The following is a 19477-nucleotide window of genomic DNA, read 5'->3' as shown; positions in this document are numbered from 1 at the left end:
AACCCAGAACTCCCATGTAAAGTTGATCCAATACAAAACCAAGTAAGATTACCAATTCTTTTGGGACTGTAAATTTTCCCTTACTGTAATGGTTCTGTGTTGATATTTTAGAAGTGTCTTCTTTGAAAGTAATTCACATGGGATATTTGGAACAATAGTATACAGAATAAACAATTTTGTGGCAAATATATTAGTGGCCAGTATCCTTTATGGGAAAAGCTTAGCATATTTTCTAGTCTTCTGACAAATACAGCATCAAGCCGTGAAACATAATATCAAGGACAGAATACAGAAGTATATTTGCACTTTGTATGGAGCACATAGTGTAAGCCAGCTGCATCATGTATCACCAAGTACAAAAGAAAGATCCAGTTAAAAAGGCAGATTTTAAATCATATTTAAGGAATACTAGAACCTGAAATTTTGCTTTCTTTTTAAGGTCAAATGCAATTTATTGTGAATCTGAGTCATGCTTAATGTTAACTCATGTTCATTTCTCCTACTCATATCCCTTTACTTCCTGAAATATTCTCTTTTCTCACAGTGTTCAGGTTTGTTATGTGACATTCTGTCCTTTCTTCCACTCTACTGATGCGTCATGGCATTATGAAAACAAAGACAGAACTGCCTGCTGAAACCTTTTCTACATTACATTCAGTGTTTCAGCAAACTTCTGATAAAGCTTCTGTGTAAGGAAAGAATAAGAGAAATTTATAACAATAGTTCATTTTATGGACTGATGAAGGATGAGTGTCATCTGTTGGAGTGCACCTTCTAAACTACCCTGAAGTCAGAAAATGTGCTGTCTCCTAGCAGCAGGAGGAAAAGCACGAAGCATGGTAGTTGTAAGAATATTTCCTAAGTTTAGCAGAAAGCACTCAACAGTCAGTGTCTGAGAAATCACAAATTTAGTTACTGAGGGCTTTATCCAAAATGTTTGTACATTGCATTCTTTGAGAGATTGCCCCTCTTTATTATTCTGGATTAGTTTCCCTGAGTCTTTGTTGGGCTGTCCTGAATCAAGACACAGAAGCCTACTCAGTTTCTGTGAGGCAAGGCAATACCAATTGTGTCCAAGCCAATAAAGAGGGTGCTGGGGCATGACTTTTTTGCAGGTTATTCATTATATTCTTATGTTTACTTTCAGCTGAAATTAAATATTAAAATATGTCTGCAGAATTATGTTTCCTGCCCTACTAGAGTGGAAAGTTTACTGTGAATATAAAATATTAAATCTGTAGTGTTCATTTGTGGGTAGGAGGCCAGAAGGAGCAAAAAGAGTACAGTATTTAAGAAACTTTTCTGTTTTAAATACACATTTGCAATGGAAGGAGATAATAAAGTGGCATTTACTTTTCCTTATAAAAAGAGGTATTATATAATAAATACTTCTTTCTTCCCAGTTCTCATTGGAAATTAGTGTGAGACCATATGGGATTTAAATTATTTTAATTAATCCATTCTTAATGTACAGACCTGAACATTGAAATGGATGTAACACAGGCATAGAGGAATATACAATCTCCATAGCTTTCCAAGATTTCCATATCTGTCAAGGTAAGCTGATTTTAAACTCCCATTTCTCTGTAAACAAGATTAAATCAGGATTTTTTTAAAGGTACCTGAGTAGTTTGAGGTGCAGAAAACTTGTTCCATCTTATGTTTGAATAAGAAAAAAAAATATTGTTTAATTTCATCATTGGCTTACAGTCTCATAGTTTAATAAAGTCACTAAATGCTACTTCATCATTACATTAAGCAGCACTGTTTTCAAAGTAGTTCTGTAACATTTTTAAAACACAGTAATCTTAACTTTATGTAATTACCTGTAGTAGAAACTGCTATTTTCTTTAATTCCATACAAGAATTTACTACTACACTATTATTTTTTATTCCTAAAGTTGGAACATTGCTCTTAGAGATTTTGAAATACCTAATTTCTCCAGAGATGAGAATGAAATAAAGGAAATATTATAAAGAAATGAAATTCTGAACTCACTCTGAAAATGAACTATATGTTAAAGTTATTTTAATACTTTCTTTAAAAAGGGAAGACTGTGATATTATTCACTAACAATATAGTTTTGCTTCTGCTTTTTTATCAGGGTGATCAATGTTAGTAATTTCATTGTAATACTCAAATAGAGAAATTTCATTATGGCAACAGAAGCCCAGTTCTGGGAAGCGAGCAGTATGGGAAAATAAAGTGGAACTTGATTATTTGTGCTGCAACAAATTTCCTGCGCTCCATCACTTCTAGAATGTTATAGTCACTTAGACACTGTGCACTTGCAGTATCATTGGAAAAACCCACCCACTTCAGATCTCTTTTGCAACTAAATGAGGAAAGATTCTAATGTTTAATTCACAATGACATTTTTTGCTTTCTTTTGTTGTAGTTTTCATGATCTGTAATCAGTTCTGTCATTAATCACATTTGAAATTTAAAAAAAAAAAGAGGTTTTCCCAATATTTTATGGAAATTAATGGAGAGATTAGGTTGTTCAGTTGGGTGAGCCTTGTGGCCTTGGTTAAGGAAATGAAGACTCAAGTTCAGATTGGTGTTATTCAGGATGTGGAGTAGGAATCAAAGAAATTTCTTCTCTAAAGGACTGTCATTTACTAAGCATAGTTGCTCCATTACTCCTCCTCTATCTTTTCCTTAATCCAAATTTGCTGAATGTGAAACATATTTCAAAAATGTTTAACTGAAAACAAGTTAAAAATGAAACAGTTATAGCTGTAAAAACACCTGGAGTTCAAAAAGAACTCAGCTCTTATTTTTCAATGACACTGCATAGGTTCTGCAACATATTGTTTAACCACGTGTGATAAAGGTCTAAAAATAATGAGCAGTCTACTCATTAACTAAATTATTAATTCAAAGTGGTTTTTAAATTATTCTTAAAAATAATTATGTAATTTGAGCTGTGCTACCACCATTAATACTGGATAAATTTAACTAATCTTTGCAGTTGAACTCTTCTGTGAAGAACTTAACTAGTCAAATACTAAACTCTTGGCTCAGTGTATGGTGTATTGTCTTTCTGGGCTTAATGAGATTTTAGGTCTAACCTGGAAGGTTTTTTTCACTCTTAAAGTCAGTTGTTTCAGCTTAGATATGTGTATTTCTTACGTGTTTGAGTTTATTTGACATTTGATGAAATTTGTCATTCAAGCAGGTGGTGAGCCTTTACTTTCTGCCTTGCACTGCTTAGCAGGACAATTGGATGGGAGAGAAGTCAAAATGCTAATTGGGATGAAACAATCTAGTGAATCCCTATGGAAATATTTTTGCCATGTCTACAGGAATCATGTGTAGGTAGTTTAGAAATTACATTAAAAACTAACAATTTTCTTTTCTATTATCAGGAATTTTTTCTAAGAGATGTAGAACCAAAGCTTTTAAAGTTTTTAAGTTACTATTTGCTTGAGATAAAATATTCAGTAGAATACATTATCTTTCAGGTACAAAATGCTTTACTCAGGTCCTATGTTTGATTTTTGGACAGAAATACTATATTTTCTGCATGGATAGGAAGGCATGGTATAACGTCAGTCAGAGAAGGTGGACTAAATCTGAAATATTTGGAATACACAGACCAGAACAGAAGAGTTACTTTTATAAAATGTCATATCCACAGTGTAGGCTTGCACTGCAGGCCCGCAGTGCCTGTTGGGTTCTTATACTTAATTAAGGTTTTCTTGTTGCTCTTTGATATGCAACCGGCACTTCCTACTCTATTGATTTAAAGTCTTCTTTTAACAATATCTTAAGCAGTGATTTCTCAAAAGTGGCAGTAGCCAACATAGCCAACAATACCTTCCAAAAGCAAATGTACTGATTATTTGGTAAGTCACATAAATAGCAGGTTTTAGATAAGATGAATAGAGACTAGTGAAATACTGGGGTTTGCTGTTCTCTGTAGGGCTTTATCTTTCTACAAAGGATAATTGTGTCTAAAACTGCTCTAAATTTGTATCACATTGAGTAAACAGTTTCCCCTGCTCTCTGCAGATTTTAAAGCAATCTACATGTGTTTTAGAAAAGCAGTTGTTTCTGGAAAGAGGTGTTTCACAAAATGTCAGTACTACATGCTGCTCCTGGACTACTGTCCGCTGTCAGATGTTTATGTGCATATACACTTCTGATGAGCTCGTTGAAAAACAGCTTGAGTACATCACACAGCAGAAATGCAGTATGGGGTAGAAAAACATTTAGTTCTAAAAGTATAAAAATCTTCCTATGTTGTAAAAAAAAAAAAATAAAAAGCAGGGCTTGGCCATTTCCCATACAATTCCTATAGGTAATGCACACTTCAAGACAAAAATCTAAAGTGATACTTTTCTTGTTGGAAATGACTGTGTTTTTCTTGCTGCTCAACAAGTCAGTGCTGGTGCAGTAGGACAGTAGCTGATTGGTAACCTGGCTCTCTTCCTTTGAAGGGACCTGCAGGCAGGAGAGAGGCGTGAGGATTGCAGTATGATTGCCCAAGAGGAGTGAACGAGCTTTCAGGTATGGACAATTTGGAGGACAGAGCTGATATTTATTTTATATACCAGAGTTTATTTTTCTTTTGAAAAAGAGCACAAAAGTGCCTCCTGGCTCTTGCCCTTGCATCTTTCTAAACCCATGGGGAAAGAGTGGCAGAAGGAACAAAAATTTCAAAGGTGTAACAGATGTGAACTTTTGACTGAAACAAATTCACTACATGGTACATGACTGCTACTCAGTGCGACTGAGGATAGGAATTGCCCTGTGCTGCCCTGCTAGAGAATAAGACATTTTTTGGTGTGCAAGTAAGTTAAGGTCTGTCACACAGGTAGATATTCATATGATCTCCTGAAGTATTAATGAACGGATGATGAACGGATTTAATTTTTCTGTCATCAAAGTTGCAATGAAATATAGATAGGAATTCAAATCCATTGACTTTTTGGATCACTAATTCTACATATTGAAGAATGTTTCACATGGATGGAGCTTCCATTCCTTATTTTGTTGTAAATGAGACATTCTAAAAAATATAATTTTTGATATTTTTGAAAAATGTTTTGAAAAAAATTTTCTTTGCACTCTGCATACCTTTTTAAAATATGATCACTTCAATGACACTGACAGTGAAATTACAAAGGGTTGAGCACTTCTGCCATTTAGCTGCAAGGGAAAAGGAGACTGATTTTAGGGTTTTGGGAGATTTTGAATATATTAACATTCTTTCTAAGAAGCTTGTGTGGTGTTGCCTTTATCCCTACTTACTTTTGTATAGTTTTCAGTGCCTTGTGTTAAAACAGAAACATGTTGAATTCCTTCTTACGGCTTTGGAGTGAATTTATGTGATTTATGGAAACTAAGGAAAAAGACAGGGTCTTAATAGGAAAATCTGAGAATTTTGTTTACTACTCTAGTGTATTTTCTCTATACTTCCTCTATCAACACATCATAAAACAACAGATTTTATTTTCTTTTAAGAGGGTAAATTAAGAAAAAGATAATAAAAGAGGAACATTTCTTTAAGGGAGTTGACTGCAGTTATTCATCAGGATCTGACCTTTTTACCAGTTCCAGAGAGCTAAATTCCTCCTTTCAATGAAATGCTTACATCCAGTCTTTTCTTATTTGGTTGTTGGTTCTTGGTGTTTTTTTGTTTTGTTTTTTGTTTGTTTGGGGTTTTTTTGTTGGTTGATTGTCAGTTTTGTTTGTTGGTTTTGTTTATTTGTTTGTTTTTTTCATTTAAATGTTCTCTTTATTGCTTAGGCCCTTCCTTCCTTCCTTCCTTCCTTCCTTCCTTCCTTCCTTCCTTCCTTCCTTCCTTCCTTCCTTCCTTCCTTCCTTCCTTCCTTCCTTCCGCCACTTCCTTCCGCCACTTCCTTCCGCCACTTCCTTCCGCCACTTCCTTCCGCCACTTCCTTCCGCCACTTCCTTCCGCCACTTCCTTCCGCCACTTCCTTCCGCCACTTCCTTCCTTCCGCCACTTCCTTCCTTCCTTACGCCACTTCCTTCCTCTTCCTTCCTCTTCCTTCCTTCCTTCCTTCCTTCCTTCCTTCCTTCCTTCCTTCCTTCCTTCCTTCCTTCCTTCCTTCCTTCCTTCCTTCCTTCCTTCCTTCCTTCCTTCCTTCCTTCCTTCCTTCCTTCCTTCCTTCCTTCCTTCCGCCACTTCCTTCCTTCCTTCCTTCCTTCCTTCCTTCCTTCCTTCCTTCCTTCCTTCCTTCCTTCCTTCCTTCCTTCCTTCCTTCCTTCCTTCCTTCCTTCCGCCACTTCCTTCCTTCCTTCCGCCACTTCCTTCCTTCCGCCACTTCCTTCCGCCACTTCCTTCCTTCCGCCACTTCCTTCCGCCACTTCCTTCCGCCACTTCCTTCCTTCCGCCACTTCCTTCCTTCCGCCACTTCCTTCCGCCACTTCCTTCCTTCCTTCCGCCACTTCCTTCCGCCACTTCCTTCCTTCCGCCACTTCCTTCCTTCTTTCCGCCACTTCCTTCCTTCCTTCCTTCCTTCCTTCCTTCCTTCCTTCCTTCCTTCCTTCCTTCCTTCCTTCCTTCCTTCCTTCCTTCCTTCCTTCCTTCCTTCCTTCCTTCCGCCACTTCCACCACTTCCGCCACTTCCGCCACTTCCGCCACTTCCGCCACTTCCGCCACTTCCTTCCTTCCGCCACTTCCTTCCGCCACTTCCTTCCGCCACTTCCTTCCGCCACTTCCTTCCTTCCGCCACTTCCTTCCTTCCTTCCGCCACTTCCTTCCTTCCGCCACTTCCTTCCGCCACTTCCTTCCGCCACTTCCTTCCACCACTTCCTTCCGCCACTTCCTTCCTTCCTTCCGCCACTTCCTTCCGCCACTTCCTTCCTTCCGCCACTTCCTTCCTTCCTTCCGCCACTTCCTTCCTCTTCCTTCCTTCCTTCCTTCCACTTCCTTCCTTCCACTTCCTTCCTTCCTTCCTTCCTTCCTTCCTTCCTTCCTTCCTTCCTTCCTTCCTTCCTTCCTTCCTTCCTTCCTTCCTTCCTTCCGCCACTTCCTTCCGCCACTTCCTTCCGCCACTTCCTTCCGCCACTTCCTTCCGCCACTTCCTTCCGCCACTTCCTTCCTTCCTTCTGCCACTTCCTTCCGCCACTTCCTTCCTTCTGCCACTTCCTTCCTTCCTTCTGCCACTTCCTTACTTCCTTCCACCACTTCCTTCCTTCCTTCCTTCCGCCACTTCCTTCCTAAAAAGAACTATTGCATACCAAATATTAGCCTTGAGAGAAGGAATGACACAAGTTTCCTCACTTCATGCCCCGTTCGGTGCCATCTGTTTCCTGTTTCAATGTAGTAACCATTACATGGTTTTCCCAGAACTCCTCTTACATTAATCAACAAAATCCCTATAAAAACAAACACCAAATCTTTGAGAAGCTAGGGAAATGTAGTTAAAATCAATCTGCATCTCAGGTGGGAAAAATTGATAATAAAATTGTTCTAGTATAGAACTTAGAAACACTAGAGTTTTTCAGGGACTATAGACTACTATTCATTTTGAATCAAGTTGGTATAGCAGGCAGGCAGTTTTATGTCATGATCTATGTCAATTTTGAGTTTGCTTGTCCTGGTTCCAGCCAGAAGGGGGCTTTGCCAAGCTCTCGAGGTTATTCTGTACCACCTGGTGTCATTGTTGGAAGCAGAGGGAAGGGAGTCACTTCTGGGCAAAGGGGGTCCCTTCCATATGAGTGAGTGCGACAGAAGGAGTGTAGGGCAACACCAGTGCTGAGCATTTTGCATGTGAACCACTCGCCTCTCTCTTGTAAACTTTTGGTATTAATATTTTGCTGTTAGTGATAGCTTTTAATTGCAGCTTCCAGTAAATTATTTTCTCAGCCCTGATCTTCACCCTTGTGTCTCCAGCTCTCCTATGCAGCCTGCCACAGGGGAAGGGAGAGAGGGAGAAAGTGAGTGACAACATGGCTTGAAGGGTCTCAGTAGGAGCACTAAACTGGGGAGTGCCGTTCCTAAACCATGACATGCTTATTAAACAGTTGGTGGAGGGAACAGCTGAAGACATCAAGTTTCTCTCAACCTGGTAATTTTTAAATCAGTATGTTAGATATTAAATCCACTAAGATAATAAGTTTGAATATTCTTAACAGAATATATGAAGGTACAGTATCACCTCCAGGGGAGCAAAACAGGGTTCATAAAATGTTGCTATTACTTTAACACTGTTTTCTGTGAGGCTGTTTCAGACCGGTCTCAGGCTCATGCTGGGGCTTCAAATAAGGTCTGAGTTATTGAACCCCTGTGACCATCAAAGGTAGCATGCTGTTTTTTCATTATCATAATATAAGTTACTGCTAAATTCTCAGTTAGGAGCTGTTTTTAAACTGAATCCTAGAATTTCTAGGCAGTTGCAATATATGTAGACCCTTTCATCTACTGACAAACTCTAGATGATGAAACTGATGGTTTGCAATTGCTTCTCCACTCCTATGAAAATTGCTGCATAAATTGCTTTGATCAGTCAATATGTGTTAATAAGAAGTAATATTCAGATAGCAAAACACCATGTGATTCCTTCTGTTATATGCAGGAGCTGCTACTATGTCATTGTCTTGCTGGGTACCTGGAACTGTCAAGGTGCTCCTGAATTTCAGTTCTTATTTATGAAAATAGCTGCAGTGAAGATTACATCTAATCTCAAAAATAAAATGTTTTCCTTTTACTAATGTCAGTATAGTGTTGGTTATGACAGAAAAGTTGCAATAATAGGACTGATTCTCTTCAACAGTCAGCATGAATACTGTGATAAAACTAAGGTATTTACAACACTTACCCTTGTTGCTTTCACTTTGTTATCCTGCACAGAAATATTTGACCCTCGGCTGCACTTGCATCTGGCATGATTCTGTTTAGAGCCACAAAACTCTTCTTTCATCCCTGTCTTTTCCATTGTTGACTGCTAAAGGAATGTGTTTTCTTCTTTTCTACTCCACAGTAGTTCCTACTTGTCTTTATATTATTATATTATTCTTAGCATATTGCCAGAGCAGAACTGCCATACATGGGAATCCGTAAAAGCAGAATACTGTCATTTCCATTCAAAATCATTTTACACCTGCTGCACACTCAAGCAGTACTTTGTCTGGACTGGATGTTTCTCTGACACCTTATTCCAGGCCACTAAATCTGAGTTACACTCTTTCCTTTTTGAGTGGTCAGACCATGTCTCTGCTACTCCTGTGGGTACGACACCATGATCTAATGTGACTTCAGCCAGACTCATGCACTGCAGCTCTTGTCCCCTGACTGCCAACCAAAAAGCAGATTTGACATGTACAGAGTTTTTCTTTTGCAGCTTATAGGCAGTAAGAATGTGGAGTGACAGAGGACTGACTTATGATTTATTTGTTTGAAGGAGAATAGAATTTACTATGTTTATGACACACTGTCTTAACCATATCTGGCATTTCAGTGAAGCCTGATATGATGTAGCCTTGCTAAATCTTGCAATTTGCCGTGTCTCATTGGGAACAAAGCGTGTCCTAATTCAAATTACCCTCACTCTTTCAATATGTCAGATTCTAGATGCTGTGAGGCAGATTACTCAGATGATAAGTATATAACCTCTATTTAAAATCTCTCTGTTCCTGTTTACATCCATGGGACTGAAGAGTTATATCTTCAAAGCCTCAGAAGAGAAGGATATGCGAAACAGAGTTCTGTAAGTGACTGTCTTGGGTCTGTTCTGTATTCACTTACAAAAAAGGACACCTCATAAACATGCTAATTAAAATTTGTTTAAAAGAAAAAACTGGAAAGGTCTACAGTTAAAGGAAGGAAACAAAAAAAAAAGCCCAAGATTTTAAACAATTATGAATAAATGTCCCAAAGATTAAATAGTCAATAACCATATCTGCACATGTAGCATATTTAGAATATTTAGTTACATCAATGCATAGAAATTTGCCATATAGGTAAGGCTGAAGAAGTGTTGAAATTGATCATGAAATGAAGCAAGAATCAATGTTTTGTCCAACACATTGTGTTAGGAGCAGTAAATACCAAAAAATAAGTGAATAATGCTTCAATGATGCTTGGGAGCTGTAAGATTCCAGTAAGAGCAATCTGTGTAATTCTGGACATTGCAGTTAAAGAATTATGTAAACAAGTTAGGACAAGCCTAATGGACATTAACAAGAATGCTTAAAGGTAGCAAAAATGAGGTTCATGAGGAAAGGTAGAATGAATTGTATGTACATACATATATATATGTATATACGTATATATGTATGTGCGTTTGTGTAAGAGAGAGAGAAAAGGAAATAATATGGTCTTCAAGTCCAAAAAAGTTTCTTACAACAGGAAATACTAGGCATATTCTTGGTGACCACAATAGGATGTAATGGAAAATATTGTAGAGATAGGAGAACTTTTGACTGTGAGGGGAGTAAAAAAGTGCAGAGAGGTTGTGGAGCCTCCAGATGGGGCATCCTTTGAAAACAAATTGGTTAAATATCTTTCAGGAGTGGTGCAAATGAAAATATGTCCTGAGTTGAAGACATTTTTTTTCTTATTATTGTTTCATAAATTCTAATACTTCTTTATTTCTCTGTTGGAATAGCCCACGTATTTTGCAAGCCTTGAAAACAAACCCTTTTTAGACAAGAAGAATCTGGTGAACCTTGTATCATATAAGAGCAGTGTGTGTGAGAGAGAATTATATCTATTAGGATGTAAACAATTGTGGATTGAAATAGAGGAGAGGAAATAAAAATGACATAGGTATAAAAGAGCTCTTGGTAGGTATATTCCATCATATGTTAGATCACACCATAATGGTTTTAACTGTCAGAGGAGTTACAGCCTATCTGTTTTTATCATGATAATCTTCTCCAAACATTGACAGTTTATTCATGAAAGTTTCTTATTTCAGGCCAAAGGATTTATTTTATGGCACATAAGGATAAAAGATCCGCACTGAAGATTTTGGAAGATGGACAAATCCTTCAAAGGGATAGCTGGACTGCAGGTAAGTGAGATTGTGCTGTTTGTGCCATCACTGTCATCATGGAATCCTTGTTCCCAGAAAGTCAGTGCTTTAGCTTGCATTGTCCCTAGTTGAACAATGGCTTGAGATTGAAATGACACTGCAAAAAACATTAAAATAATATGTTTTAGCAATGTGTCAAATAGCTCTCTCAAAGGGCTATTTTCAAAGGGTTATTTTCTCCAACCTGCAAATATCATGACATTTTTTGTTGAGTTAAAGGGCAGATTTCCCATGCCTTTTCTTGAAGAATTATGGCACTTTTTGTGTTTACACATATACTGTAAATTTCAGTCCAGCATTTTTCCCTTTGTTGTAAGAATAACACCAAGCTTAATGTTTTTTTTAGTTTATATTCTCTGGTCTGCAGAACTACCTGAAGTTTTATATTATACATTTTAATATTTTATATTAAAAATATATAGTTCTTCTTACAGACATCAGTTCTATTTAAAATACAACATATCCTTTATAAAATGCAGGATGTAAACATTTAGTCTGTGTACAGATACTCAGGTGTTTATATTTTACTATGAGGTTGAAGACTTTCATTAGTACGTCAGAGCTTTTTCATAATTTTTGCTTTTTCTCTATAAAAAGTGATCACTTCCTGCCAGTATCAATTTATTCATCAGTATGATTCACTTGTTATAATTAAAATATATTTTCTGCTTACTTAAAACATTAATAATGATTCTATTATTATTATTATTATTATTATTATTATTATTATTATTATTATTATTATTATTATTATTATTATTATTATATATTTGACAATAAATAGACTGCTTCTAATAATCCAGAAAACATTAAGTTATCAACTGAAATGGCTGATTTTTAGAGCCTTTCAGGTCACATGAACTGTAGGTGTGATTTCCTTACTTGTCTTTCCATTATGTATTTATATGGTAGATTAAAAAGAAATATTATTGAAAGACTGAAAAGTAAAGTAACTATAGATTTAGATCATCATAATAATTTCCTGGCTTATTTAAATCAGTTTTCAAGTTTACTCTATTTTGATGGGTGAGATTTCATTAGAAATGTTTTCAAAATCACAACAGCTTTGATTTGGAGAAGAACATTTGCAAACCTTTTAAATGAAGCATTGTTTTCTGCATTTTTTCAGGCTAAATGAAGCCTTTCATTTTTTCCAAACATTTTTATCACTAGGAGTAATGTCAAAGGGAGTGTGTTTTTTATACTAGCAGAGAAGAAGCACTGCAGAGTATTGGTTTGTTAAACTGGCCATAGCAATCAGCTCCATATAAAAACTGTTGTGGCTAAAGTGATTTGGCTTCATAGACACTGAGAAAATAATGTGTAGCATTTAGATAGAACTATTCAGTAGCCATTAGAGACTGCTGGGTTCACAGAATCACAGAATACTCAGAGTTAGAACTACTTGTTTATCATACACAGAAAGGAAAATAGAAGAATCTACAAATTCTAATTGTGCACAGAGCTTGAACATGCAGCTAGTACTATTTTTCATAAACATATTTTTATTTTCATGAGAAAGAACAAAGCAGGAAAAACAGGGACCTGGAAAGATTACTTTAAGAGAAGTATCACAGTCATTCAGGACATTTTATATTACCTGATGTTACTTCCTAAAAACTTAATCACATTTTTGTTGAATGACACAAGCAACAAGCTTTGGTTAGAAGGTGTGGAATTAATCTCTAATATGGTATTACAACAGCACAATATACACTAATGAAATTTGAGACCTATTTGAGTCTCTATAGAGCTTGTGATAAATTATAAATCAAACACCTTTAGGAATATTTAGAATAATATTAGATTGTGAAAGTAAGACATAAAAAGTGTATTTAGATCTCTTGGAGCTCTTTCCCCATCTGATCCTTGTGTACTTGTCATGCCACAATTTACCCTTTCTTACCCTTGCAAATGAGGCTGTAAATGAAATACACTAAATATATTTGCCCAGCATCTTTTGTCTTTTCTATCAGGTATATCATAGAAGGAAGTTTCTCATGGACCAATATATATAAATGTCTAGAACTTATCATGTCACTAAATAATTCAGTCTGATATAATGATCCCTTTACATCAAGTTGCTGATTTTAGTAGGTATGTTCCAGAAAGTCTCGAAGAGAATAAGCATGTAAACAACAGTTCTACCAATGGAAACAATACATCAAAGGCTTTTTAAAGGTCTATTATTCTAGTTTACATTCATCCTCTTTCAACAAAAAGAAATCCAAGATGGAAGTGATATTCTCAAAAAATTAAAATAATCCAATAAATTTATGTTTTTTTCTGCTAGCAAAGTTTCAAATCATGTCATTGGAAAAAGTTAATCTACTCTACCAGAGGAGATCTTTTCTCTAAACAGAAACAATAAAATAAAATATTTTATGGAACAACATTCATTTTTTTCTCAATGGTTCAGATACAAACTCTTCAGTCCACAGAATCCTCAATCTGAATTTTTATTATGTACTAAATTTAAAAATTGTTTTTCTCAGGTATGAATATTGTATAAATATAAAAGAAGCATTTAATACCTATATATATGTATAGTTATCCATAATTTCTCCCCAGTAAGCTTTCATAAAAATTTTTCTTGCAAACATATTGTTAATCATGTAAGACCTAAAACACCAGTGGATTTAAATTGTAATTCTTAAATTGTAATTGATCACTGGCCTTTGAGAGCATGATTATCATATCTTAAACATTTTTCCAGTCCATGAAGTAACATGGTTTCTCATAAAACGTTTTACAAAAGTATGTCCATATATTTCTTTTAATTCAATGATTGTGGCTAAAGTGTCCTCACAATCCTAAGCAAATGTGCATCTTTTCCCCCTCATTGACACTTGTCTTTAAATAATTTACAAAGACATTGCAAGAAAAGCATATACATCTACAAAAAGTCCATGATGGTGATTTGGAGTTCACCAAAATCACCAGGAGTTTGCAGAAGATTTTACTTGGACTTTATGTCTCCAGTACATTTCTGTGTGGATTGATTCTATGGTCTTCAGAAACTGGGGAACAGGAAACAAGAATCACACTGACCTGCTACAATGAATATTATTCTTCATGTCGCCTTCAGCCCCTTAATATAACCTTGCTATTCTAGAGATTACTTTCACCAGCATTTCAAATATGTATTAGGCATTAAGCTATCAATAAATATCACCTCTGTGTATGCTGTCAGACAGACCATTTGTTCAGCTGTGGCCATGAGGTGCCAAGGAGTTGTGTCTGATGTTTTGTGCCTGTCAAACAACAGGTCTGCAACACCACATAGGTTTGCAGCACTCCTGTGATGAGAGATAAGGTTCTTAACAGACATAATACATAAATGCCTATGTTATTCAGTTTCACTTCTAAAATAATTTACTGCTTGCTCAGACTGCTTGTGGCAGTGTAGACATTCCACTTCTAAAGAAAGATTTTTGCTCTTGGGAAAAATGGAATTGACCGCGAGGCAGACTTTGCAGACATCTGAAAGATAGTTTGAGGCTCGATTATTTCTTTCAAGATCTGAACACAGTGGCAGACAGAAAGTGTTTATAGTTCTTCCCTTTAGCTGTCCATTACTCATGGGAGTGATTCTCACCTCTCTGTTCCCCCTTTGAAAATCTGTTGGCTTTGGTGTAGCTCTAGGCAGCACTGCAAATCATTGCATTATGTGACTTTTTTCCTTTCATATAGAAGGTGAGTATTTGCAGGGATTTATACAGTAAAAGCAGTTAAACAATTCACTGATAAAAATTTCTTTTTCTTTTTCTTCTTTTTTTTTTTTTGGAAAGCCACATTAAGTGTAAATTTCTCTGTTCCCTCCCTTGTTTTGGGTTTTATACATTTTAAAGTGAATGTGATGAAGACAATAAAGAGACAATGCCTTGGCATAAATAACATATAATATTGCTTAATGCTTTGCTGAATTTTAATTTCTACTAATATTTATAGTATATATGTCTTAAAATTTAACTTATAAAGGACAGTAAACTTATGTTTTGTTCATTCTTAGATTTTGGGATCCACAAACAAAATTTTCAACAGAATTTTATAATGATTTTATTTCTTAGAAAGATGTAAAAGCCCTTATTTTGGTGGTTGTTACCATTTTATAATTATTAATGCTTTAGAAAAAATCAACCAATAAAAATGTAAATCACACAGAAAAATGGAAGAGAAGTCATTTTTGTGTCTTAAAAACAAGAAGGAAATTTTAAATGAATTTTTTTCTGTAAATATGACCAGCTCACAACAGTACAGAGAAACAAAAAATTTGCAGGTGTTAACTTTTGAAAAAGACAAGAACATAGAAATTATATAATTTACTCAAAATACTGATGATCATGTACAAATAATAGATTAACTTTTCTTTAAGAAAGGATGTAAGGTTCAAAAATTATGACTTTTTTAATGTCAGAAATCTTAATTTCTATTCTCAATGTTCATTAGTAAGTGTAGCCCCTTGGATAATGAGAGCTCCAGCTACATCTGCTAAGCTGATAATTGTGCCATGTGATGCTTCTTTGCTTGTCTGTTTTGGGACTTGCATTATTGCTCAACTGAAAATAATTGAAGAAGGAGAATATTGACTGTGCAGATGATATGGATAGATGACATTAGTACAAACCTCCTACAATCAGAAATCCCACTGAACAGTAGGACTCTTATTCTTATTGTGGGGAGTATTTGCCAGGCACGGACTGTGAAAAGTATAAGTTTTAATGCTCTACATGGATTCTACTAATGCAATCTATTTCATTTTACTTACTGGAGTCAAATGTAACCCAGCCAAAAGGATTTCTGCCACGTTATATTGAATGTCAACAGGTGCCTAGCTGGGCGGTGCTTGGTGCTTGGGAGGGCTTGCCTGAGCTCAAGCTGGTGCCAGGTTGCTCTAACAAAGATCTGGTGACCACAAGAGCATTGCTTGACCTGAGTCAGATGTCTGTGACAGCGGGAGGTGGATGAAGCTGGTCAAACCAGACATTCATTGCCAGTTGTCTGTGGTGTCTCCCAGGGCTGGGGGAGGTTGTGATGCAGCATCCAGATGGGGCTGGGGACCAGTCAGAGGCAATCAGGTGTGAGAACATTGGAAAAACAGAGCTGATCATGAAAGAAAGAAATTTCCCCATTCCTCCTTGAGCACCACTCCCCACCCAGCACAGAGGTTGGGATGCTAACTCTCTTTGACATCTCATTGTCTCTCTGGGTGAAGAAGTCTGGTGCTGTTGAGCAGAGGGACACTGGAGTGCAAGAACAGCACCAGAGTAACAGGGCAGCTCAGGGAATGCTCTCAGGAGTGAGAGTTTGCAAGAAAATTGCTACCATATACATGATATACATAGTCCAAATATATTGGGCTATACTTGGACTATGTATATTATTACAACAGGACTAAAAATAGATGTTTGCTAGATTTTGATCACATCAAGATTTTATTTTGGTTAACAATAAATTCTTAGCTCCATACAAAATATATGTTCCCTTTGGTTGTTTTACAATTTGTTTAAAACCTGATTAGAGCCCAAATAAGCACTTCATACTGCACACCATATACACCTAGCACATTATTAAGGAAGAACTTCACAAGTTTCCTAATTTATAGGAGAAAAACTGATTTTCACAGATTTTGCAGGCTAAATGTGATCTGTTAATTTATTGTTAGCAATTATTTTTACCTTAAATTTATGTCTTCATGAACAGTCATAAGTCAATATAAAGTGCTAGACATTGATAATAAGCATGCTGATTATGCTGATAGGTATTTGTTTAGTATCAGACTTCTGTCAGGTTCCACAATCACATTAATAAGAAATTCAATTTTATTACTTTGTTTACATGAAGTAGCTTTCTGGTTTTTTTTCCTGCTTCCTCTATTGTTTAAAAGCTAACTTGGGCTTTGCTCTCATCCCAGTGGAACCAATTCCCACTAGTATATCTGCTCAGACTGCCTTGTGTGGGAAAGCTGCTCAAGGTAAAGCCAGTGAGTAATAAATGGAACATATGGCCTTTAAGTAGTATAGCACCAGGTCTGAGAGCATTTTTCATATTTGTTCTTCACTTCAGTAACAGATGAATTAAAAAATGCACTGTGTAATAATATTTCCATTTCAGTGTTTGAGTATATAGTCAAAATTTTACCATTTACTTTCATTGCTTTTGCTTTTATAAATTTTTGCACTTTAGTTGGGAGGGAAAAAAGTCCAATGCTGCACTTTAAAAGTCAAAACTGCTTTTCATTTTAGGTTTGGTCATTAAAAGCTAGAGAGACAAGAGACGTACACCTTTCTGGAAACTCAGACTGAAAAGTGGTGAAGAAAAGGACATAAGAGAAGATAACTTGCTGGAAGACCAAAATGGCAATACCTAGAGAAATTATGGAAATGTTTAAATAGGGAAATTTTTCAAACCATAGCTTCAAATGATTAAATGCATGAAATAAAGTGTGAATTATTAGAACCCTTAAGAAATTCACCTGCATATTTTTTTGATGTTGCTTCTACTGAGGTAGATAGAGGAGGAAATTAGCACTGAATAAACATTAAAGTACACTACTTCCTACTTCTTCAGCCTTAAGAGCTTAAATAGAAACATGATCTTTAGAGGTTTTTAATAAGTACTACTACTACTACTTTAAATGTACTACTTTAACTGTTAAGATTGAAGGTTAGTAAGTCAGCCTGAGAAATCTTGATTTCAAGATTTTTCTGAGCGTACTTAATTTAATTTAGTTTATACTTCACATTTTTAAACTAAATAATTCCAGTTGAATTTGTTTTTGCCCCTGGCCTCTTTTAGACAGATGCATAAAACTTAGTGTAATCCTGATGCTGCAGGATTTATTTGGGAATAGTTCCATCCATGCTGTTGTTCCTTTTTAGAGTAAATGTTTACAGAATGTTGAGAGACATTGATATCTATGATAATATTTTATTTTCCTGTTTCATGAGGGCATTGAGGACATTTTTTCTGTTATTATGGACCTCTCCTTCTCTCCACAATGTCTTAAGTATGATATAAAGAAGTGTCACAATGACATCTGTTGTGTCTTAGCATTTTGATATCCATCCTGTCTGGTCCCACAGGGCGGAGAATACCACTTTAATCTAAAAAAAAAGTAAACCTGAATTTCTAGTTTAAATATAAACTTATGAGGGAATACAGTATTTAAATATAATTTCAATTGAAAGCAGTGTGTCTTAATCTGCTACAGAATCCCACAGGGGCTCTCAGAGCAGGGGGTCTCCCCAGGCACCATAAGAAATGCAATGACCAGACATACTGAGACCTGGTAAGGATGAGGTGAAGTATTTTCACCTTATTTTTGATTGCTTGACTTTAACCAGACTAGGAGATATCATTTGTATCTTTCAAGAAGTCCTTTTTCATTTCACATGTCTGGGTATAGACTCAACACCAGTTATCTTATCTTGAAAATCAAGCATCTAGCTAAATCTGCACTGCATCAACATTCGATTTTCATATTATCCCCAAGTGAAATTAATAGAAATTGATGTGTTTACTTTTAGAGTACTTTAAAGAGGGACTATGGATTATTATTTTTCTATATTCATGGATAATGAGGGCAGCAGGGAGAAGTGAAAGCATTTCTGCTTTAACTAAATATCTTGTGGTCTATTATAAAAAAGGTTTTGTTGTGTTTTTATGGTTTTTGGTTTTTTTTACCATGTGCAGAGTGAAATGTACTATTATAATTTTTCAATAATAAGTTGTGAATTTAGTCTGGCAGAGATGAAGCTAATTTTCCTCACAGCAGTGCTTTGGTAGCTAGAAAGGTGCTGATAACACACCAGTGTTTCGGGTACTGCTGAGCAGTGCTCACACAGCACAGGGTCGGTTTTCCAACGTTCCTCCTTGCCAGTAGGCAGGGGGTGGGCAACTTCTTGGAAGGGGACATAGCCGGGACACATGACCTGAACAGACCAAATAGTTATTCCACACCACATGGCATCTGATCAGCAATAAAAGCTAACAAAGAGGAGGAGAAAGGGGGATGGGCATTATTACTATGTTTGTCTTCCAGAGGCACATTGAAACTCTACTTCCCAAAATGTACCTGGACATCACTTCCTTATGGGAAGTAGAGAATAATTATTTTGCTTTTCTTTGCTTCTACATGTGACTTTTGCTTTTTCTACTGTTTCATTGAGCTGATTTTATCTTCACCCATGAATTTTCTTCAAACGTATTTTCTACCTGCTCCATCCTGCTGAGGAGGGGAGGAATAGAGTAGCATGGTGAGCATCTGACATCCAACCAAGGTCAATACACCACAATTCTTAGACAGCATTTAGTTTGCTTAGTATAACCTTGCTAATTGATGCAACAAGTCTTTCATAAATACAATCAGAATTTGAGTTACTGGCTTTTAATGAATATTGTGTTTGTTAATGCCACCTCATTTGCACCGATGCATGTGATCATGAAGGAGTGACTCATTCAT

The 19477-nt window shown here is 36.2% G+C and overlaps 1 long non-coding RNA gene across 1 annotated transcript; it reads left to right on the top strand.

Annotated features, from left to right (window-relative positions):
• Window positions 1–4397: 4397 nt before the first annotated feature.
• LOC113458931 (uncharacterized) lies at window positions 4398–17451 on the top strand. The gene is made up of 3 exons (XR_003379691.2): window positions 4398–4516; window positions 10897–10992; window positions 17259–17451. It is a non-coding gene; the product is annotated as an uncharacterized LOC113458931 (long non-coding RNA).
• Window positions 17452–19477: the final 2026 nt, after the last annotated feature.

This window comes from Zonotrichia albicollis, chromosome 1, assembly GCF_047830755.1.
Source record: "Zonotrichia albicollis isolate bZonAlb1 chromosome 1, bZonAlb1.hap1, whole genome shotgun sequence".
NCBI classification, from domain to species: domain Eukaryota; kingdom Metazoa; phylum Chordata; class Aves; order Passeriformes; family Passerellidae; genus Zonotrichia; species Zonotrichia albicollis.
The sequence above is the reverse complement of the archived record's forward strand: the minus strand, read 5'-3'. Positions and strand labels throughout refer to the sequence as shown.